The sequence below is a fragment of the Macaca mulatta genome, chromosome 2, assembly GCF_049350105.2.
Source record: "Macaca mulatta isolate MMU2019108-1 chromosome 2, T2T-MMU8v2.0, whole genome shotgun sequence".
Classification (NCBI taxonomy): domain Eukaryota; kingdom Metazoa; phylum Chordata; class Mammalia; order Primates; family Cercopithecidae; genus Macaca; species Macaca mulatta.
This window is the reverse complement of record NC_133407.1, coordinates 16,329,058-16,350,501: the sequence shown is the minus strand read 5'-3', so window position 1 is coordinate 16,350,501 and position 21,444 is coordinate 16,329,058. Positions and strand designations below refer to the sequence as shown.

Below are 21,444 nucleotides of genomic sequence, written 5' to 3'. Positions count from 1 at the left end.
AGTGTCCAGGGTGAGGCCTGAACTTCAGGAGTTCACATTTCATTTTTTCGGGTAATTTATAAATCTTGCACCCCATTCCTCAGGACTTATTCATTCAGGACCCTGTTCTCATTGATCCTGCTGTCCTAAGTGTGACAACCATTGGGAGTCCGTTTAAAATTAATGATTGCAATACCCAGAGTAGTCACTTGAGGGCAGCACTGCGCAAGGGTTATTCAACCAACATCGTTCATTTAACAGATACTTATTGAGGACATGTTGTGTGCTAAGCAAAGTTGTAACTAGGGTCAAGGAAAGCTTTCCTGAGGAAGTGACCCTCGACCCATGTAGCAGGATGGGGTGGAATTAAATAGGGAAGGAAGAGGTGTTCCAGGTAAAGGTAGCAGCATGTGCTAAGGCTCTGTGATGGCAGAAAGTCTGGAAGTGGGGGAAGAAGGGACAGTGCGATGGTAGTTGGAAAAGTGAGTGGGATGTGGAGGTAGATCGGGGTTAGAGCTCAGTTTCTACAGCCTATTAACATTTTCTGAGCGGTTACTACATGCCAGGGCCCTTTCCTATAACTTATTTCAAGGAAAGTGGTAGTAGTCCCATTTTGCAAAGGCACAGAGATGTGGCTACCACCAGTCTTTCTTCAAGGCACCTTTCCTTCCCAGAGCATCCTTGTCTCCACTGGACACTAAGTCCTACCTTTCCTTCAATACATGGGTCAATTGTGTCTTCAAGTTGAATATCTTACCGATCTTTTTGTGCATACATCCTGTCCTGGTGACTGGGCAGTTCTCCCTAAGCCAGAGGTTCTACTGATACTGTGTCCTCAGTATCTAGCCAGAGGTTCTACTGATACTGTGTGTCCTCAGCATCTAGCCCAGAGATGACCACTAGGGGGTGCTTTGTTCCAGTCGGTTCCTGTCTGGAAGTAGGCCCATGACACGGCGATGTGGCTGATTAAATGACATGGTGATGTAGTAGATCTTGGCTCCACTTCACCGCTCCCTGAATCCATGCATTTGGTCACGAGACTTTGCAGACTTTACATACAGAGTATACGTCCCAGGTCCTCAAATCCGAGTTTGGTCTTGTGACTTGCTTTGCCAATGTGGTGTGGCAGGAGTGATGGTGTGCCAGATGCAAGCAATATATATATTTATCAACTGGAATTTCTCCTATACTTTTGCTCTATTTAGTCTCATTTTTAAGGAGATAAAATATGAATTATATTTTAAATATTTTTATTGCCTACAATAGCTCAAATTCATTTATTTTTATCTGCTGTCTTACTTTCCATTATATGAATAAATCCCATTCTAGTTATTCATTTCCCTATTGATGGGATTTAGGTTGTTTGAAGGTTTTGTTTTTGGTTTTGGTTTTTTTTACTGATAAACAAAATGGAAAATATTTCTGTGCTTGCCTCCTGTGTACCTAAGTGAGACTTTCTCATGGGTATATACTAGGAAGCCATGGGATACTCACATCTTCAAATTTACTAAAATATTACTAAATTGCTTTTCAAAGACCTTGAACCAATCTCTTCTCCCACCATTAGTAAAGAAGAATTCTCATTTCTCCACATTTGGCATCACCTGGTGTAGGTTTTTGCCAATCTGATAGGTCTGAAATGGTATCTGGTTGATATTTTAATGTTCATTTCCCTGATTTCCAAAGATGTTGAGCTTCTTTCTTTGTGTTCATTGGCCTTCCAATGAATTCCTGTGAGTTGACTATGCATATCCTCTATTTTCCTTTTCTTCTTCCTTTTTTTTTTTGTTTTGCTCCTGAAAGTCTGTCTTTACATGATCTTAATATTTTATATTCTATATCATGTATATCTGTATATTATAAAGATAATATATTAAAGACTACAATATAGTATATGCAATACATTTAAAATACATATTATTTGTATATTTGGTTGCTTATATGCACTGCAAAGATCTTCCAGTATTTTGTAACAATTTTATTGAGATGTAGTTCATATATCATGCAATTCAACCATTGAAAGTGTACAATGGGTTTTTGTTACAATTTTAAAACATTTTCACAAGCTTAAAAAAAAAACCCTCACCTTTTGGCTATCACTTCCCTATTCCCCCATCCCCAACCCTAAGCAACCACCAACCTACCTTCTGTCTCTATACATTTTCTATTCTGGACATATAAATGGAATCATATAATATGTGGTCTATTGTGACTGACTTCTTTCATTTCACCTCATTTTTCAAGGTTTATCCATGTTGCAGTATGTATCAGAACTCCATTCCTTTTTATGACCAAATAACATTTCATCGTAGGGATATGCTACGTTTTGTTTCCCCACTCATCAGTTGAAGTAATGTTTACTGAAAAATGTAACGAAATTCAAAACTCTTTTTAATAGCATCTGATTTCTACTCATCTGATCTGGTTGCTTACCCCTGACCTCTCCTCACACACGCAAAAAGTTTGTTTTTGTTTTTTGGTTTTTGGTTTTTTTACCATGATGATCAAAAAGTTTCTGACTGGCTTTGAACTTTACTTCACTGGCGAGAATCCTCCATTCCAATCCCCATAAAGAGGCAGGCCTGGGGACCCTTGTTATCCTGTGTGGCCTGGGATCAAGAGCATCAGCATCACCTGAAGCTCGTTAGAAACGCCGACTCTCCAGTCTCCCAGACCTGTCTGGATTAGACTCTGAACTTGAAGGAGATCCCCAGCTGAGTCCTGTGCCCATTTGCTTTGACAAGCTCTGCCCTGGACCGCTCTTTCTTACCCAGGTCCGCGTTGAAATCACCTGGAAGCCTTTGAGAACAATGCCAAGGACCTGCCCGCCTTTCTGAGATTCTGATTTCACTGCTCTGGAGTGGGTACCAGACTTAGCGTGTCTCCAGAGCTCCCAGGGGATCCCACTGAACAGCCAGACCTGATGCAGATCTCTTTGAGGAGCAATCCCAACTTTTGTCTGTAAACCACTGTCATTTAGGGATGTTTAGTCTACATGATTTAAGCCACCAAATTTGCAATTAAGCAAAACTGGTTCTCAGTGAAGCAGCTGCAGGCCCCTTTTTAAAGGGACTGGAGTATGACGGCCAGTTACACCTTATGAGGGGGTGTTCAAAGTTCTGTTGACAAAGATGATTTGTGTTTCTAAGAAAACACAGCTGAAGCCCTGTGAAGGGTAGGTTGCCAAGGATGTGATAGTTTTTCTTGGTTCATTTTCAGTTCCCCATTTACAAATTTGCTCTGCAAATTTGGAATGGCTACTACTTTAAGCAGCGTTTACCCAAAACTGACTTCTTCCTTACTCCTGCCAACAGAGTAAATACAATAAGAACGGACATCTTGGGTAGACATCAGCATGTCTCTTTTTAAATAAACCCCATCCTGATCTTATCTTTGCTAAGGAAGCTGTGGCAGCAACAAGCTGTCAAATCCATTTCCCTCCCTTCTCATCCCTCCGAGGATTTCCTTGAATGCATGTGTTTCTGTTCCCTGTCATGTCACTGGGCTCACACAGCAGTCACCACAGTAACCATCTCACGGGTGGGGTGGGGAGTTCAGTATCCACCCTTCGTATCCACAAAAGGCTTTGCCACCTTACTGGGGGGTTGTCTATGTTTCCTTGTCATTTACAACCCTGTCCCATTTCTGTTCCAGATAGTGGCACAGTAATGCTCCAGATGGAGGCCACTTATCTTGGAGTTAAAGGAAACAGGAGAGGGATGTGTGGTGTTTGCGCCATGCATCCTGCCATTATCCAACTCACAGGTACGCGTGTGCGTCCTCCGGACTTTCTGGCAATGGTCTTTTCAGCCACCCCAGAGACTGTGTCACCTTGGCTTACCGAAGGGAGTGACCACATGAGAATCAAAGGCCCCGGGCTTCCTGAAATCCACACCAGGCAGGGCACATACAGGTGTCAAATCGCTTCTTGGGTTCTCTCCATAAGCAGCTAAATGACGACACTGTTAACTTGATCTATTTCTCTCATACTGGGCCAGCGAACCCTGCTTTATTTTCCAGATACCTAGTGCTAATTCTCCTGTGTTTGTGACACGTTACGAATTCCAAATCTGGGCTATTTTTCTACTACTTGAGGCAGATTCCTTAGAGGTTTTTAATCTGATAAAGAGTTCTCAAACCTGGACAATCCAAGGTGTGAGTCTCAGTTTGAGAGAGGACAGACCTCCTTTGACCCAGCAAGTCAGAGATCTTTCCTGGGTGGTGAGTTCTGTGCCCACAGAAGCAAGCATGGCTTGCTTAGCAGTACAGTACCTTGGGCCTGCCATGGACAATTACTTCTGGTTTTGATCTTCAGTAAAGACTTTTGCTTCATTTTCTGGTACACTGCCTTTCTGATCACATTACAGGTCTGCACCTGCGTGTCTGTGCGCACGTGTGTGTCCTTTGTAAATAACAGCCTGTTCTCTTCTTTCAGCCAGTCCTTGCCTGCTCCCCTGCCCTGGCTTTTTTATTTTTTAAACTGGTTTCATTCTTGTAAATCAGAACTCCAATAAACAATTGAGTAACCTGGCCTGAGGTCCCTGTCTCCTGGAGGTGGGAGGATGCACACAATGCTTCTTGGCAATTTCCACAGAAGTGTGTTGAGCCACTTGCAATGCGATTTATTTTTCCTCCAGAACAACTGATCACAACTTCTGAGACATCTCTAATATCCTCTGCAAACTCCAGCGTGCATGTTCCTGCATGTGCTCTATTGACAAGGATTTGATGTGAACATCGTTTCTTTCAACTTTAGTACGTGTATCTGCGGAAGAATCTGCGTTCTTGTTGGTTCACAGAGCTGACTTCTTCATTGGTTTCTATGACAGCTTTCTGAAACAACAGGCTGGGGTGTGTGAGTGTGTGTGTGTGTGTGTGTGTGTGTGTGTGTGTAGAGGAGGAGAGAGAGAAACAGTGCCCCACGGATTGATTTCATTTGATCATTATGCCTAGGTTTCCAAGTCTGTCTGTCACTCCACTGCGTCCCTGTACTCTCATGCCTCTCTTCTACTCCCTTTTCTTTCTTTTTTTTTTTTTTTTTTTTTTTTTGAGACAGAGTCTCACTCTGTTGCCCAGGCTGGAGTGCAATGGTGTGATCTGGGCTCACTGCAACCTCTGACTATCAGGTTCAAGTTATTCTCGCGCCTCAGCATCCCAAGTAGCTGGGATTACAGGGGTGTGCCACCACGCCCAGCTAACTTTTTGTGTGTTTTTAGTAGAGACGGGGTTTCACCATGTTGGCCAGGCTGGTCTGGAACTCCTGACCTCAGGTGATCTGCCCGCCTCAGTCTCCCAAAGTTATGGGATTACAGGTGTAAGCCACTGTGCCCAACCTTCTCCCTTTTCTTTCTCTGCCCCCTCTTGCTTATTTTCTTCATTCCTAACCATCACATCCAGTTTCATCCACTTTAACACAGAACATTATATATGATTCTAAATTAATTGAACTGAAGAAGTTTTACTGTTCTCTGTTATTAAACGTCAGCAGAATAGAATGATTTCTTTTTCTTCTTAAAGAAAGGAAAAGAGTGGTAATTCAAATGCTTTCTTTTTCCTCTTGAGTTTTTTGGATGCCATATATATGGTTTTGATGTCAAAATTTCAATCACCCTATATGATCCCATTTTTTTTTCAGTTTGTATTAAACCAAGAGCATTTTCCTGTAGTATTAAATATCCTTAGGAAATATACTTAACCATGTATAAGTTGATGGCATTTTTAGTGTTTTGTTTTAATTTGGGGATACACAACCTAATATATCCATTGGTCTATTGCTAGTGGTAGAATTACAGGATTTGAAGGGTAGATTTTCAAAGCTTTCAATAAATATGACTCAACTGCCTACCAGCCACGTATGAGTGCCCAGGTTAGCGCCCATGCATCTGGCATGGAGCAATATCTTGGAAAATACAACTTTGCTCATTTAATAGGCAAAAATGGTATCTTCATATTTTCAATTTGCATTTAAGTATCAGTAAGTTGAAGATCTGGAGATAACAGCATTTAGAAAAGGAAAAAGTTTACTTGCAAGAAATATGGGGACCTCAGAAGGAACTGCTCATCAGATAACAAACACAACAGGTCATTAACACCAAACACTGCTAAATTACCAACGTGACTGAATTTACAGTTGGTGTGTTCACGACAGAAAACCAGCAATTTTCTTACGGGGTTATCGTTTCTACAAAGGCTGGAGTAGTCTTCAGACAGCAGTTTTGCAAAAGTCTGGGATAAAGTTGTTTGCATTAAATAGTCAGCAACTTACAGGAAATGCTCTGGAGTTCATTTGTTTGGGGGGCTAGGATTAGAGAGGGTTCAAAATGTTTGTTTTCTTCTAACCATGGGACGTGACGGAGGCAAGAGACCTGTTTTGCTTCCATGAGGTTTTTCAGGTGTAGACAGGACTGTGTATTTCTGCTTGTATAACTATATGTGTCTTTTGCCCTGTTTAATTTTACTGGGACTTGCCTTTTGCTTATTGAATTTTGCTGTACATTAAAACTCCATTGTCCTAAAATGTAAAAAAAATAGCTTTCAGTGTCATTTGCCTTTTCGTTTATGATATTTTTATCATAACTAACACTTTCATCTTTATGTAGTCAAATTGTTCAATTAGTTTCCTTATAATTTCTGCTTTGGCACCACACTTAGAAAGTCCTTTTCAGTCGGGTGTGGTGCTCATGCCTGTAATTCCAGCACTTTGGGAGGCCAAGGCGGACGAATCACTAGAGGGCAGGAGTTCAAGACCACCTGGCCAACGTGGTGAAACCCCATCACTACTAAAATGACAAAAATTAGCTGGGCGTGGTGGTGCACATCTGTAATCCCAGCTACTCAGGAGGCTGAGGCAGAAGAATCCCTTGAACCTGGGAGGCAGAGGCTGCAGTGAGCCAAGATTGTGCCACTGCACTCCAGCCTGGGTGACGGAGCGACACTTCATTTAAAAAAAAAAAAAGGGAAGAAAGAAAGTCTTTTTTGGCTTTGTAAATATTGTTTATAAGCATCCCACAGAATGAGAGAAAATATTTGCAAATCATATAACTGATAAAGGATTGATTTCCAGAATATACAAAGAATTCCTACAACTCAACAACAACAAAAACACTCAATTAAAAAACTGACAAAGGGCTTAAATAGGCATTCCTCCAAAGATATACAATGGCAATAAGCACATGAAAGGATGCCCAACATCACTAATCACTAGAGTAATGCAAACCAAAACCACAATGAGATACCCCCTCACACTCATTAGGAAGCTTGTTTTTTTCATGATATGTAGTTAATAACAAGAGTCAGTAAGGATGTGGGAAAATTGAACATTGGAACCGCTTTGCATTGCTGGTGGGAACATAACATGGTGCAGCCGCTATGGAAAATAGTATAGTGGTTCCTCAAAACCTTAAAAATAGAATTAGCGTATGATCTAGTAGTTCTACTTCTGGGTATATACCCACAAGAATTGAAAGCAAGGGCTCAGATATTTGTATGCTGACATTCCTAGCAATATTACTCACAATAGCCAAAAAGTAGCAGGAATCCAATTGTCCACTGAGATGAATGGAGAAACAAAATGTGTTCTACACATACAATGGATGATTCTTTTTCTTTTCTTTTTTTTTTTTTTGAGACGGAGTCTCGCTCTGTCACCCAGGCTGGAGTGCAGTGGTGCAATCTCGGTTCACTGCAACCTCGGCTTCCCGGGTTCAAGCGATTCTCCTGCCTCAGCCTCCTGAGTAGCTGGGATTACAGGCACGCGCCACCACGCCTGGGTAATTTTTGTATTTTCAGTAGAGATGGGGTTTTGCCATGTTGGCCAGGCTGGTCTCGAACCCCTGACCTCATGATCCGCCTGCCCCAGCCTCCCAAAGTGCTAGGATTATGGGTGTGAGCCACCGTGCCTTGCCCATACAATGAACTATTGTTTAACCTTAAAAAGGAAAGAAATTCCGACACCTGCTACCACATAGATGAACTTTGGAGATATTATGTTAAGTGAACTAAGCCAGATACAAAAGAATAAACAGTGTATAACTCCACCTATATGAGGCACACAGAGTAGCCAAATTCATGGAGACATAAAGTATAGTGGTGGTTCCAGGGACGTGGGGGAGGGGAGGGTGGGGAGTTGATTAATGAGTACAGAGTTTCATCGTAGGAAGATGAAAAAGTTTTGGAGGTGGATGGTGGTGATGACTGTGTAACAGTGTTCATGTGCTTAATGCCACTGAACTATACACTTAAAATGATTAAAATGGCAAGTTTTATGTATATTTTACCACATTTAAAAGATATTTTGCTTACATTTCCTTTTAATACTTTATAATTGCATTGTGTACTTTTCAGAACTATTCTGGCTGTGAAAGCATCAGCAATTCCTATCTACACTTCAAGTTTACCCATTGGTGGTGACAGGTGGTGGTTGGGTGCCTGGTGAAAACGAAATCAAGGCTGAGTTAGAAATGAGGACAGACCTTGAGAGATGGAGTCAGGCGTGCTCCTCAGGCTCTTTTGATGACAAGGAGCTGGATTTTCTTAGACTACCTGTCCCACTTACTATCACTGTATAACAAACTACCCTAAAACTTGGTTGATTAAGCAAAACCATTTTATTATATGTCACAACTACATGGTCGCTGCACGGTTTTTTTGACCTGCCCTTGGAAGACACATCGTGTTACCTCCACTGCACTCTGTTGACTATGGTAATGTCAGCTCAGACTCAAGGGGAAAGGAATCATAGGCCCCGTCCTGATGGGGGAGTGGCAAGGTCACACTGAGGAGAGCATGTGGGATGGAGATACTGTTGTAGCCATCTTTGAAAAATAGAATCTCCTCCACTGCTAAGAAAAAGAGGATTTATTATAAAAATACAAAAGACTAGAATTAGGAAAACCCTAGAATGGACCAGTTGCTCTGTCTCTGACCTCTGCATGTCTGCTTTGCCCTCTTTCTACTCAGTTTCTCTTGGTCTTGTTTGGTTTCCCTCAGCTTCTGCTCCTCCCCAGCACACTGGCCTTTGCCCTGCTATGGCCTCTCCAGCCTTTCTCAAGCTTCCCCGAATGTGTTAGTTCAAACTCCGGAGAGAGGCTCTGACTGGCTCATCTCATATGTCTCAGCAACACTTGGTCCAATCAAATGGAGGGGCTGGCACAGGCGGGGAGTAAAGGGAAAGAGGAGCTGGGCGGCTCTCAGATCACCCTGCACTGGTTCTCACACCTGGCTGCATATTCGGATCACCCACGCAGCTTTAAAAACAGACCCACGGCCTGGGTCCCACCTGGGTCCCACCCTCAGAGATTATGATTCAATTAATCTGGGGTTAGAGACTAAGCATGTGTGTTGTTTTAGATGCGTGGTACCCATGCTTCTCCCGAAACCAGGGAAATTTGCTGCTCGCTGTGATGACCGGGGAATAGCCGGCAGGTGTGGACAGCAAGCTAGCCCAGGGAGTATCATTTATCAGACAGGGAAAGAAAAACCGGCTTTTCTTGCTTTTTAGCATGTGTTGTTGCTTGTGTTGTTTTTTTCACAAATCTCAAAGAAATTGTGAACTCGAAGAGACCTTAGAGACAATCTAATTCAACACATTCATTTCCAGGTATGGAATAGGGCAACCAATTCGTCCTGGTTTAGCTGGGACTGCCCCAACTTTAGCATTGGAAGTACTGCTACATCCCAGGGAAATCCCTCAGTCCCAGGCAAACCGAAAAGGCTGTACCTTATATAGAAACTCTAACCCATTAGCAGTCACTGCTTGTCCTCCCTGCCCCCAGCTGCTGGCAACCATTTATCCACTTTCTGTCTGTATGGATTTGCATATTCTGGACAGTTCATATAACTGGAATCCCACAATATGTTGCCTTTTGTTTCTGGCTTATTTCACTTAGCATGTTTTTAAAGTTCATTCATGAAGCAGCAGGTGCACATACTTCATTTCTCTTTATGGCTAAATAACACTCCCTTATATGCCTTTACCACATTCATCTGTTGATGGACATTTGGGTCATTTCCACTTTTGGGCTATTATGAATAATAGCTCCTGTGAACATGTGTATGCAGGTTTTTGTGTGGACATGTCTTTAGTTTTCTTGGGTATACACCTAAGAGTGGGATTGCTGGGTCATACGATAACTCTTATGTTTAACATTTTGAAGAACTGCCAGACTTTATTAAAGTGTCTCTATCATTTTTTGTTTGTACCAGCACAAATATGAAGATTCTAATTCCTCCATAGCCTCACTAGCACCTGTTATTATCTACCTTTTGATTCTAGCCATCCTAGTAGGTGTGAAGCAGTATCTCATTGTGGTTTTGATTTGTGTTTCCCTGATGATTAATAATGTTTAACATCTTTTCATGTGCTTATTGGCCATTTGTGTATCTTCTTAAAGAAATGTGTATTCAGATCCTTTGCTCATTCTAAAACTGGGTTATTTATCTTTTTATTACTGAATTGTAAGAGTTCTTATCTATTCTAGATACAAGCCCCTTGTCAGATACATGATTTACAAATATTTTCTTCCTTTCAGTGGTTTTCTTTTTCATTTTCTGGGAGGTGTCCTTGAAGCATAATAGTTTTTAATTTTGATGAAGTCCCATTTATCTATTTTTTCTTTTGTTGCTTGTGCTGTTGGTGTTATAGCTAAGAAACCATTACCTAATCCAAGATCATGTAGATTGAAGCCTATGCATTCTTTTAAGAGTTTTATAGTTTAGCTCTCACATTTATTTAGGTCTTTGCTCCATTTTGATGAAGTTTTGTATATGGCATGAAGTAGGAGTTCAATTTCGTTCTTTTGCATATGGCTATCCAGTTGTTTCACCACCATTTTTGAAGAAACTTCCTTCTCCACTGAATGGTCTTGGCACCCTTTTAGAAAACCAGTTGACCATAGATGTATAAATTTCTGTCAGGACTCTCACTTCTATTCCATTGACCTATACATCTATCCTTACACCAGTACCATACTGTCTGGACTACTACAGATTTGTAGTAAGTTGTGAAATAGAGGAATGTAAGTCCTCCAACTTACATTCCTTTTTTAAGATAATTATGGTTATTCTGGATACCTTGAACTTCCATATGATTTTTCTTTTTAGTTTTTCTCATTACTGTTGGGTTTATTTTTTAATTAATTAATTTTAATTGACAAAAATAGTATATATCACGTGCAACATGTTTTGAAATATGTATACATTATGAAATGGCTAAATTGAGCTAATTAACAAATCTATATGATTTTCAAGATCAGTTTGTCAATTTCTACAAAAAAATCCAGGTGAGATTTTGATAAGGACCGCATTGAAACTATAGATCCCTCCAGGGCGTATTCCCATCTGAGCAATGTTAAGTCTTTCGATCCATGGACATGGGATGTCTTTTCATCTGTGTAGGTCTTCACTGATTTCTTTCAGCAGTGTTTTGTAATTTGAGTGTACTAGTCTTATACTTCTTATGTTAAACTTATTCCCAAGTAGGTTACTCTTTTTGATACTATTATAAATGGAAATGGAATTTTTAGATTAATTTCATTTTCAGATTGTTTACTTCAGAAAAATCAGAAATACAATTGATTTTTGTATATTGATTTTACCTCCTTGCTGAACTTGTTTAACAGTTCTAATAATTTTTAGTGGATACTTCGTAATTTCATATATATAAGACTTATGTCTGCCAATAGATAACATATAGTTTATTTCTTCCTTTCAAATATAGATGCCTTTTATTTTATTTTCTTTCCTAATTAATTTGTCAATTAGTTGAATGTTGAGTAGAAGTGGTGAGCACAGACATTCTTATCTTGTTCCTGATTTTAGGAAAAAAGCATTTGTCTTCCATCATTATGTATGGTATTATCTATGAGCTTTCTTTTTGTCGATGCCCTTTATCAGGTTTAAGAAGTTCCCTTCTAGTCCTGGTTAGTTGAGTGTTTTTGTCATGAATGTATGTTCAATTTTGTCAAATGCTTTTCCTGTGTCTACTGAGATGACCATGTGGCTTTTGTCCTTTTTTCTATTCATGTGGTATATTACATGATTTATTTTCATATATTGCCAACCTTGTATTCCTGGGATAAATCCCACTTGGCCACGGGGTGTAATTCTTCTATTTCACTGGTATTTTGTTAAAGGTTTTTGACTACATTTATAAGGGATATTGATCTGGAGTTTTCTTTTACTGAGTTGTCTCAGGTATCAGGGATAATACTGGCATCATGGAATGAGTTGGGAAATGTTCCCTCCTCTTCTACTTTTTGAAAGAGTTTGTGAAAATAATGGTATTCCTTCTTTTTCAAATGTTTGATAGAATTCACCGAGTGAAGCCATCTGAGTCTGGGGCTTTCTTTGTGAGTAGTTATTTGATTACTAATTCAATCTCTTTACTTGCTGTAATTCTCTACATAGCATTCATCTTGAATGCTTACACAATACTGTGTCAGGTCCAGTGCTAGTTCTTAAATTTCTTTTGGGAGGTTTGGACACTAAGAAGAGGGAAAGGGGCTAGATTCGTTCATTCATGTGGGTGTTCTTTCAAAACATGTATTGAGTACCCCTGGCTGTGTTCTGTGCTCAGCCCTGAAGCTACTAAGACAAAAAAAGACAGCCACAGGAACTACCCTTAGGACGAAGGAGTGAACAAGCTGATTTCAGATCAGAGTCTGGGTGGCCACCTGCTGAGTGTGAGAGGAGACCCAGCAGTACTCATTGGTGTTGGAGTCGTTCTTAGCTCCAAACAAACAATGATGCCTCAGAGTCCTCTGGCACTTTGTAGGTTATAAAGTGCTTTCACTTATAAAATCTCATCACAGTTGATCCTTAGAGGCAATTCAGCAAAGTTAATTATCCCTCTTTGCAAAAGATGGAAAACCAATGTTCAGAGAAGGTCAGTATGAATTTAAACGTTTAGGCAGTGCTTCTCCTGTACTAGCCCCATGTAAGGCCCTAGGAGATAAAGCTATGACAAGGTTCTTGCCTTCAAGGAGCTGTCAGTCTGAGACAGAAAGAAAGAGACAGGAAGTCAGAGAGACCTAACAGTCTATGACGGTCATCTCACAGGGTGAAATGGAGGCAGAGAGGAGGGGCTTCAGAAATGGTTTCACCATGAATGTGACCCTTAAAATGTGGCTGGGAGCAACCTGGACATTACACCAGGAAATAACAAAAGTCATTCAGAACTGGGATGACTATATGTCCTAGTTTCCCCAGGATAATACGTTTGCTTCTGTTGTCACAGTTTAAGTATCAGTAACACCCTTTTTTCCTCTCAAAATACATGTTTGCTATATGCATGCTTTCAAAGTATTTCCCTTAAAAACTGTTGTAATTATGAAGGAAAAAATAGTAACTTTACCGTAGAGAAATCTGGCAGATGCTTAATCCAGTAACGAAGATTAATATCTTCACAGATGGTACCGATGGACATCATGTGCCTCCTGTTAAGATGTGCTGAGAGCTTTCCGCGCTCCCCACAGAGCGGTCCATACGGCGTTGTTCTGGATTCCAGTCGTAACTTAAAGGGAAACTTTCACAATATCCGGAGCCCTTGATGTCCTACAAATGAAGGAAGAGGATGTCCTTAAGTTCCTTGCAGCAGGAACCCACTTAGGTGGCACTAATCTTGACTTCCAGATGGAACAGTACATCTACAAAAGGAAAAGTGATGGCATCTACATCCTAAATCTGAAGAGGACCCGGGAGAAGCTTCTGCTGGCAGCTCGTGCCATTGTTGACATTGAAAACCCTGCTGATGTCAGTGTCATATCCTCCAGGAATACTGGCCAGAGGACCATGCTGACGTTTGCTGCTGCCACTGGAACCACTCCAATTGCTGGCCGCTTCACCCCTGGAACCTTCACCAACCAGATCCAGGCAGCTTTCTGGGAACCACAGCTTCTTGTGGTTACCGACCCCAGGGCTGCCTCTCACGGAGGCATCTTATGTTAACCTACCTACCATTGTTCTGTGTAACACAGATTCTCCTCTGCACTATGTGGACATTCCCATCCCATGTAACAACAAGGGAGCTCACTCAGTGGGTCTGATGTGGTGGATGCTGGCTCGGGAAGTTCTGCACATGCATGGCACCATTTCCCGCGAACACCCGTGGGAGGTCATTCCTGATCTCTACTTCTACAGAGATCCTGAAGAGATTGAAAAAGAAGAGCAGGCTGCTACTGAAAAGGCTGCGACCAACAAAGAATTTCAGGGTGAATGGACTGCTCCAGCTCCTGAGGTCACTGCTACTCAGCCTGAGGTTGCAGACTGGTCTGAAGGTGTGCAGGTACCCTCTGTGCCTATCCAGCAGTTCCCTACTGAAGACTGGAGCGCTCAGCCTGCCATGGAAGACTGGTCTGCAGCTCCCACTGCTCAGGCCACTGAATGGGTAAAAGCAACCACTGAATGGTCTTAAGCTGTTCTTGTACAGGCTCTTAAGGAACATGGAAATAAGGTTGATGGAAAATAAACATCAGTTTCTTAAAAAAAAAAAAAATGTGCTGAGAAGGGCCGGGCACAGTGGCTCACGTTCATAATCCCAGCACTTTGGGAGGCCGAGGCGGGCAGATCACATGAGGTCAGGAGTTCGAGCCAGCCTGGCTAACATAGTAAAACCCCGTCTGTACTAAAAATACAAAATTAGCTGGCCATGGTGGCGTGTGCCTGTAATCCCAGCTACTCAGGAGGTTGAAGCAGGAGAATTGCTTGAACCCAGGAGGTAGAGGTTGCAGTGAGCCGGGATCACGTCACTGCACTCCAGCCTGGGCAACAGAGTGAGACTCTGTCTCAAAAAAAAAAAAAAGAAAGAAAGAAAACAAAAGAAAAAAATGTGCCAAGAAGGACACAACAGCACTTTTGTGATATTGTTGCCAGAAATATATAAACCGCCATCTGGTCACTAAGAAATATCAGACAAACCCCAACTAAGGGACATTCCACACAACAATTGAGCCACAAAACATATCAAGGTCACGAGAGACAAGAGAAACCAAGGAACCATTCTAGATTAAAGGACACTAAAGAGAAATGACAACTAAATGCAACACATGGTACAAGATTATATCCTGAATGGAAAAAAAGTACATCAGCAGGCTGTGTGAAATCTGAGGACTGGAGATTAGATAACGGCTCTGCTATCCATGTAGAATGTCCTTAGGTTTAGGAAATACACATAGAAGTAATTAGGGTTTTTTCAAAGTGCCACAGTTTGGATGATAAATGGTGATGGTGTGGTCTCCCTTTCCAGAACCCAGTGAGACCCCAGCCCTCTCCACTCCCAGGCTGTGGACCTGTCACCGTCAGCCACCTCAGATGGCCACTCAACTCCTCACCACTGAGAGGGCATTCAGATGAGCCAGCGGCTGGTGTGCCCCGGGACACACAGGACCCCTTGTCAGCACCATGCCAACCTGTCCACCCATGAGGTGTCTCTGTTCCTCCGGCACCTTAATTCCCTAATAAGGTCTCAGCCAAGTGAAACCACCACTCAGCTTTTCCCAGCAGTCAGAAGTAAGAGTCTCAAACAAAGGAAAAAAAAACAAACAGGAGAAAAGTTGGCCTTTTTGTGGTCATTTCCACTTTCTTGTTGGGTGGGCTGAAGCCTCCTCAGACCTGATTCTCTGAATATGTCCTACGTGGTCTGTAGGCTAAATGGTTACTAGAGAGACTGTGTTTTTTTCCAACTACATCCTTGCACCTGACTTACGGGTCTCTTAAAATCAGGTAATCCTCTAGGGCCAGAATACGAGATGAGGACATCTTGGGCAAGCTAATAATTTGGCATTCCCTTAAACTGATGTTCCGTAAATATTTGTTAATGGGGAGCAGAAGGAACTGATTTTCTGTTCATACATAGGCAGTTTGACTCACTGAATATACCTCTGCTGGCCGGAGCAGAGTCAGTGGACTTCAAATAATGTGCAAAAAATATTTCCCCTGGATCTGAAGTCCTAATTCTTTCTCCAGCTTTTCTCTTCTTTTCTTGTCCTTCTTTTTCTTTCTTTCTCTTTTTTCTTTTTCCTTTCTTTCTTCCTTCCTACCTTCTTTTTTTTTTTTTTAATTTTTATTTTTTCAGAGACAGAGTCTTGCTCTGTTGCCCAGGCTGATCTCGAACTCCTGGCATTAAGCCACCCTCCTACTTCAGCCTCCTGTGTAGCTGGGACTACAAATGCATGCCAGTTTTCTTTGGGATTTTCTGAACCAGGCAAATATTTTTAACATCGGTTACAGAATTAAGTTCTTTTATGATTCAGTTTATCACTTACTATCATCTCTGCCTGCACTGTGTCTCATTTTTATATGTATTTTATTTTATTGGATTTTCCCCCTTCATCTCTGTTCTATGTTTCTTTTTTTCTTTTTCTATTTTTTTTTTTTTTTAAGAAAGGGTCTCCCTCTGTCACCCAGGCTGGAGTGCAGTGGTGCGATCTTGGCTTACTGCAACCTCTGCCTCCAGGATTCCCAAGTACCTGAGATTACAGGTGCACACCACCATGCCTGGCTAATTTTTGTACTTTTAATAGAGACGAATTTTCGCCATGTTGGTCATGCTGGTCTTGAACTCCTGGCCTCAGGTGATCCGCCCACCTCAATCTCCCAAAGTGCTGGGATTACAGGTGTGAGCCACCGCGCCCGGTCTCTGTCCTGCATTTCTGTTCCACCCTTCTCCCCAACAGCACTCATTATAATGTGTAGTATTTCCTTAACTATGACCCTACCTTTGAAAAATACAGAGCACAACTTAGTATATGTATGCATTTTAAGTGCATGTAAATGTAACCCAGCTTTAGCTGCATCAGGATGATCTGGAGAAAACACAGATTCCTGGACCAGAGAGTCTGATTCAGCAGGTCTGCATGGGGCCTGAGAGTTAACATTTGTAACAGGTTGCCTGGGGATTCTGAGGCTGTGGACAGTGGACCACACATCAAGCTGCACAATTCTAGATCCCCCTCTACTATAAAATAAATAAAAAATAAAAGAAATAAAATGATAATAATACAAAGTATTATCATTCAACATCATGTTTTCAAAGTCTGTCTATATTATGGACGTACCTTGAGTTCATTGCTTCCATCTGGTCCAAGTGTCTGCCTCTCTTCAACAGTGTACTTTCCTACTCTCCCAGTGAGGGACACCTTAGGTTGCCTGCAACTCCTCTATCACACGGGATGCCGCAATGAATGTTGTTTTCCAGGTGTCCTCATGTACCTAGGAATGAGATTTTCTGGGTCATATATCCAGGAGAGGAGAATACTGGGCTGTCAGGTACATATTTGCACATCTAATTTCTCTAAGTATTTCCAGACTGCTTGTTCTCCAGGCCGACAAAGCCGAATCCACTCCCACACACCGTGGTGCATGAGGAGTCCACACACTTCCTGGGAGACATAAAGAAGTTTCAATTTTGATAATAAAAAAAATCTGTCAGTCCCTGTAACAGCAAGATTATAAACAATCTTTGGTTTCAGAATTTTACCTCACCAACACTACATGCTGCAAAAATCCTGGGCAGCCACGTCTGTGCCCGTGAGGGACTCCCACACACACAGAGGCACACACGCCTCAACCCCATGACACAGCCTGGCTCAGCACAGGCAGGAGCCATGTTTATTCTCCTGTCTTACTTACCCTCATAAATCAGGGGCCTGCTTGATACGGCTCCAACTTCTGCTCCGTGAAGCCTTTGGAACCGGAACTTGCTCCAGGGTTGTGAGAAGACCATTAGCTCCCTGCAGGCTGGACCAGAAGCTCTGTGGCAGTGGCCAGATAACCCATTGTCTGGGATTATCTGATTTCACTCTGTAGGGTTGTTTTCCTGTTGTTACCTGATTCTCTCAACAATGAGCATAAAAATAGAATCTTCCTGACTAGCCCAGGGTTTTAAAATTACCAACAAAAGGGTGCAGCAGATGTCTTTTTGGACTTCAGATCATTTTTTTTTTTTTTTGAGACGGAGTCTCGCTCTGTTGCCCAGGCTGGAGTGCAGTGGCCGGATCTCAGCTCACTGCAAGCTCCGCCTCCCGGGTTCCCGCCATTCTCCTGCCTCAGCCTCCCGAGTAGCTGGGACTACAGGCGCCCGCCACCTCGCCCGGCTAGTTTTTTGTATTTTTTAGTAGAGACGGGGTTTCACTGTGTTAGCCAGGATGGTCTCGATCTCCTGACCTCGTGATCCGCCCGTCTCGGCCTCCCAAAGTGCTGGGATTACAGGCTTGAGCCACCGCGCCCGACCCTTCAGATCATTTTTTAAAGGCTATCCTATTTGGCACAACCAAAAGTAAATTGAACATTGCATTCAAATAACCCAGTTTTCCTTTCCAGAGGGGTAAGGGGAGGATTAGTGGGCGTATGGTAATTTGTACAATCCTCTAAATAACAGGTAACTACAACCAGTCTGGTTACACTGAAATGCCAGGAACCTTTTGGAAAAAAGTGATCAATTGATTTGGAGAATAGTAAATGTGACTTTAGAAAAGCAGATTTTAAAAATTTCAGGGAAAAGTACATATTCATTCTTTCAAGTATTTATTTTTTTAATTGACAAATAATAACTGTACATATTCATGGGGTGCATAGACATGTTTCCATACATTTAATGTACAATGATGAGATCAGCATAATTAGTGTATCCATCAGCTCAAACAGTTATGATTCCTTTGTGTTGGAATCATTTGATATCCTCCTTCTAGTTATCTAGCCATTTGAAACTGTATAAAATATTATTGGGTTTGTGGGGGTTTTTGTTTGTTTTGTTTTGTTTTCTTTTTTTTTTTTTTTGAGACAGAGTCTCACTCTGTTGCCCAGGCTGGAGTGCAATGGCATGATCTCGGCTCACTGCAGCCTCCGCCTCCCGGGTTCAAGCAATTCTCATGTCTTGGCCTCCTGAGTAGTTGAGATTACAGTCATGCACCACCACACCTGGCTAATTTTTGTATTTTCAGTAGAGACGGGGTTTCACCATGTTGGCCAGGCTGGTCTTGAACTCCTGACCTTAAGTGATTCGCCCTGCCTCGGCCTCCCAAAGTGCTGGGATTTTAGGCATGCGCCACCTCGCCTGGCCTGTATAATATATTATTATTAACTGTAGTCATCCTACACTGGTATAGAACATTAGAACTTATTCTTCACAGCTAGCTGTTCATTCAAGTATTTTATTGAGACTTTTTGAACTAGTGTGGTACTGTTTATTCCTCTGTCCTTCACATTTTGAAAAAAATCAACAATTAATTTAAAAGCAAAAACCTTAAAATCCATGCTTATCAACTTTGCAAATGATCCCAAACTCAAAGAAATGGCAAATAAAAGAGATGGCATAATCAATATTTAAATGATTTCAACAGATCAGAATCCTGAGGTGTAGCCAACAAGATAAAAGGGAAATGACAGCTGTATTTATGTATAAAATAAATACAACTGCACAGGTATGGGATGACAGGTGCCTGGCATTGTCCCAGTTTGTATGGCACATGGTTTGTTGTGGAAATCAAATACGATAATACAGTTTTAGGCAGCATGAATAGGACGAAAGAGGTGGTCAGGAAAAATCAAAGCGGCACCTGGCACTCTGCATACCCAGCTCCCCAACACCTGACACTCTGCATGTCCAGCTCCTTCGAGATACAACACACTTCATGAGGCAGGTATTGCATCTGTCCTGTGCTCTTCTAGAGCCCTGGATGACAAGCAGTGCCAGCCCCCTACTTAGGTGCTCAATGCCTAGTTGATGAAAGAATGAAGAAATACCATATTCAGTACAGCACTCCCCTTTCAGAGGGAACATCCAAAATGAAGATCCATCTTGAGGAGGACGGTCAGAATGGTGTGGGGTTTGGATTCTGGGTACGACTAACTTAGGCCACAGAAAGTCTGGGCTGAACATGTGTAATGAACCTGATAACATCTTAAAATATCCAGAAGGCGGTCATGGGAAGAAGTAGAATTGTGCTTCTTGGTCCAGAGCCCAGAAATGCACGGCTGGATGAGAGAGAGGCAGATTTGGCTTTAATGTAATACCCTTCTCACAGTGAGGACTGGCGGGGGTTGGAAGATGGACAACCTCTTACAGCAGTGTGTTCTCTCCCACAGACATGTTCGAGCAGCACCTGATGACTTTGAGGGGATCCTCTTGAGTTAGGAATTTTATGTCCCCCAGAATTATGTTTCTTCGGTTTCCTCAATTATATAAAAAAAGGAAGAAAACAAACAAAAAGTATCTATAATCCATTTCCGAGGAAACCACCCAAGGTGAAAATAAAAGTATTAAGAAACATTTACGCCAGAGGCGGTGGCTCAGGCCTATAATTCCAGCACTTTGGGAGACTGAGACAGGCAGATCACTTGAGGTCAGGAGTTTGAGACCAGACTGGCCAACATGGTGAAACCCCGTCTCTACTAAAAATACAAAAATTAGCCAGGCATGGTGGCGCATGTCTGTAATCCCAGCTACTCAGGAGGCTGAGGCAGGAGAATTGCTTGAACACAGGAGGAGGAGCCAAGATCGTGCCACTGCACTCCAGCCCGGGTGACAGAATGAGACTCTGTCTCAAAAAAAAAAAAAAAAAAAAAGAAAGAAAAAGAAAAAGAAAAGGAATATTTAAGACATTATTTTATTTTTATTTATTTGGTTTTGGGAGATGGGATGTCACTTGTTGCCTCGTCTGGCCTTGAACTCCTAGGCTCAAGGGATTCACCCCACTTCAGCCTTCTGAGGAGCTAGGACTACAGGCATGAGCCACTGTGCCTGGCTTTTAAAACCTTATGTTAAATTCTACTTGTTGAAGCTTAAATCGGTAGTGGAAATAAAGGCTATCATTTTTTAGCTGGATCCAGATTACAAAAGGTCTTGAATATTTGGCCTCCCAAAATTTAAATTTTATTCAGGTGGTCTCAAGCACTTCTTGTTTTTTAGGGCCAATGCTGGCCTTCAAAATCTGAAGGGCTCCTTTGTTAATTAGCTAGATTAACCATTCCACAATAGATATGCACTTCAAAACATCATGTTGTACATGATAAAAAAAAAACATACAATGATATCCGTCCATTTAAATAAATAATAATTTCTTTTTTTTTTTTTTTTTTTTTTTGAGACGGAGTCTTGCTCTGCCGCCCAGGCTGGAGTGCAGTGGCCGGATCTCAGCTCACTGCAAGCTCCGCCTCCCGGGTTCACGCCATTCTCCTGCCTCAGCCACCCGAGTAGTTGGGACTACAGGCGCCCGCCACCGCGCCCGGCTAGTTTTTTGTATTTTTTAGTAGAGACGGGGTTTCACCATGTTCACCAGGATGGTCTCGATCTCCTGACCTCGTGATCCGCCCGTCTCGGCCTCCCAAAGTGCTGGGATTACAGGCTTGAGCCACCGCGCCCGGCCATAAATAATAATTTCAAACAAAATAAAACAAAAATACGAAGCGTTCAACCAAAGAGATTGTTCTGAGAAACATATGTGAGTTGACTGCCGCCATCAAGGATCATAA

The 21,444-nt window shown here is 42.0% G+C and overlaps 1 long non-coding RNA gene and 1 pseudogene across 4 annotated transcripts in view; one reads left to right on the top strand and one right to left on the bottom strand.

Annotated features, from left to right (window-relative positions):
• Window positions 1-5,981: 5,981 nt before the first annotated feature.
• LOC144339008 (uncharacterized) overlaps window positions 5,982-21,444 on the bottom strand; it is a 44,954-nt gene continuing 29,491 nt past the window's right edge. The window contains exons 2-5 of one of the 3 annotated variants that reach the window (XR_013413537.1): window positions 17,605-17,807; window positions 17,031-17,184; window positions 13,331-13,530; window positions 5,982-6,490 (exon numbers count right to left, since the gene is read on the bottom strand). This is a non-coding gene — a long non-coding RNA (uncharacterized LOC144339008). Of the gene's footprint in view, window positions 6,491-13,330; window positions 13,531-17,030; window positions 17,185-17,604; window positions 17,840-21,444 lie in introns of those variants that run through there. The other 2 variants (XR_013413535.1, XR_013413536.1) reach the window with 2 other exon arrangements.
• LOC707826 (small ribosomal subunit protein uS2B pseudogene) lies at window positions 13,537-14,470 on the top strand (annotated as a pseudogene). Its single transcript, XR_013413534.1, has one exon. The product of XR_013413534.1 is annotated as a small ribosomal subunit protein uS2B pseudogene (transcript).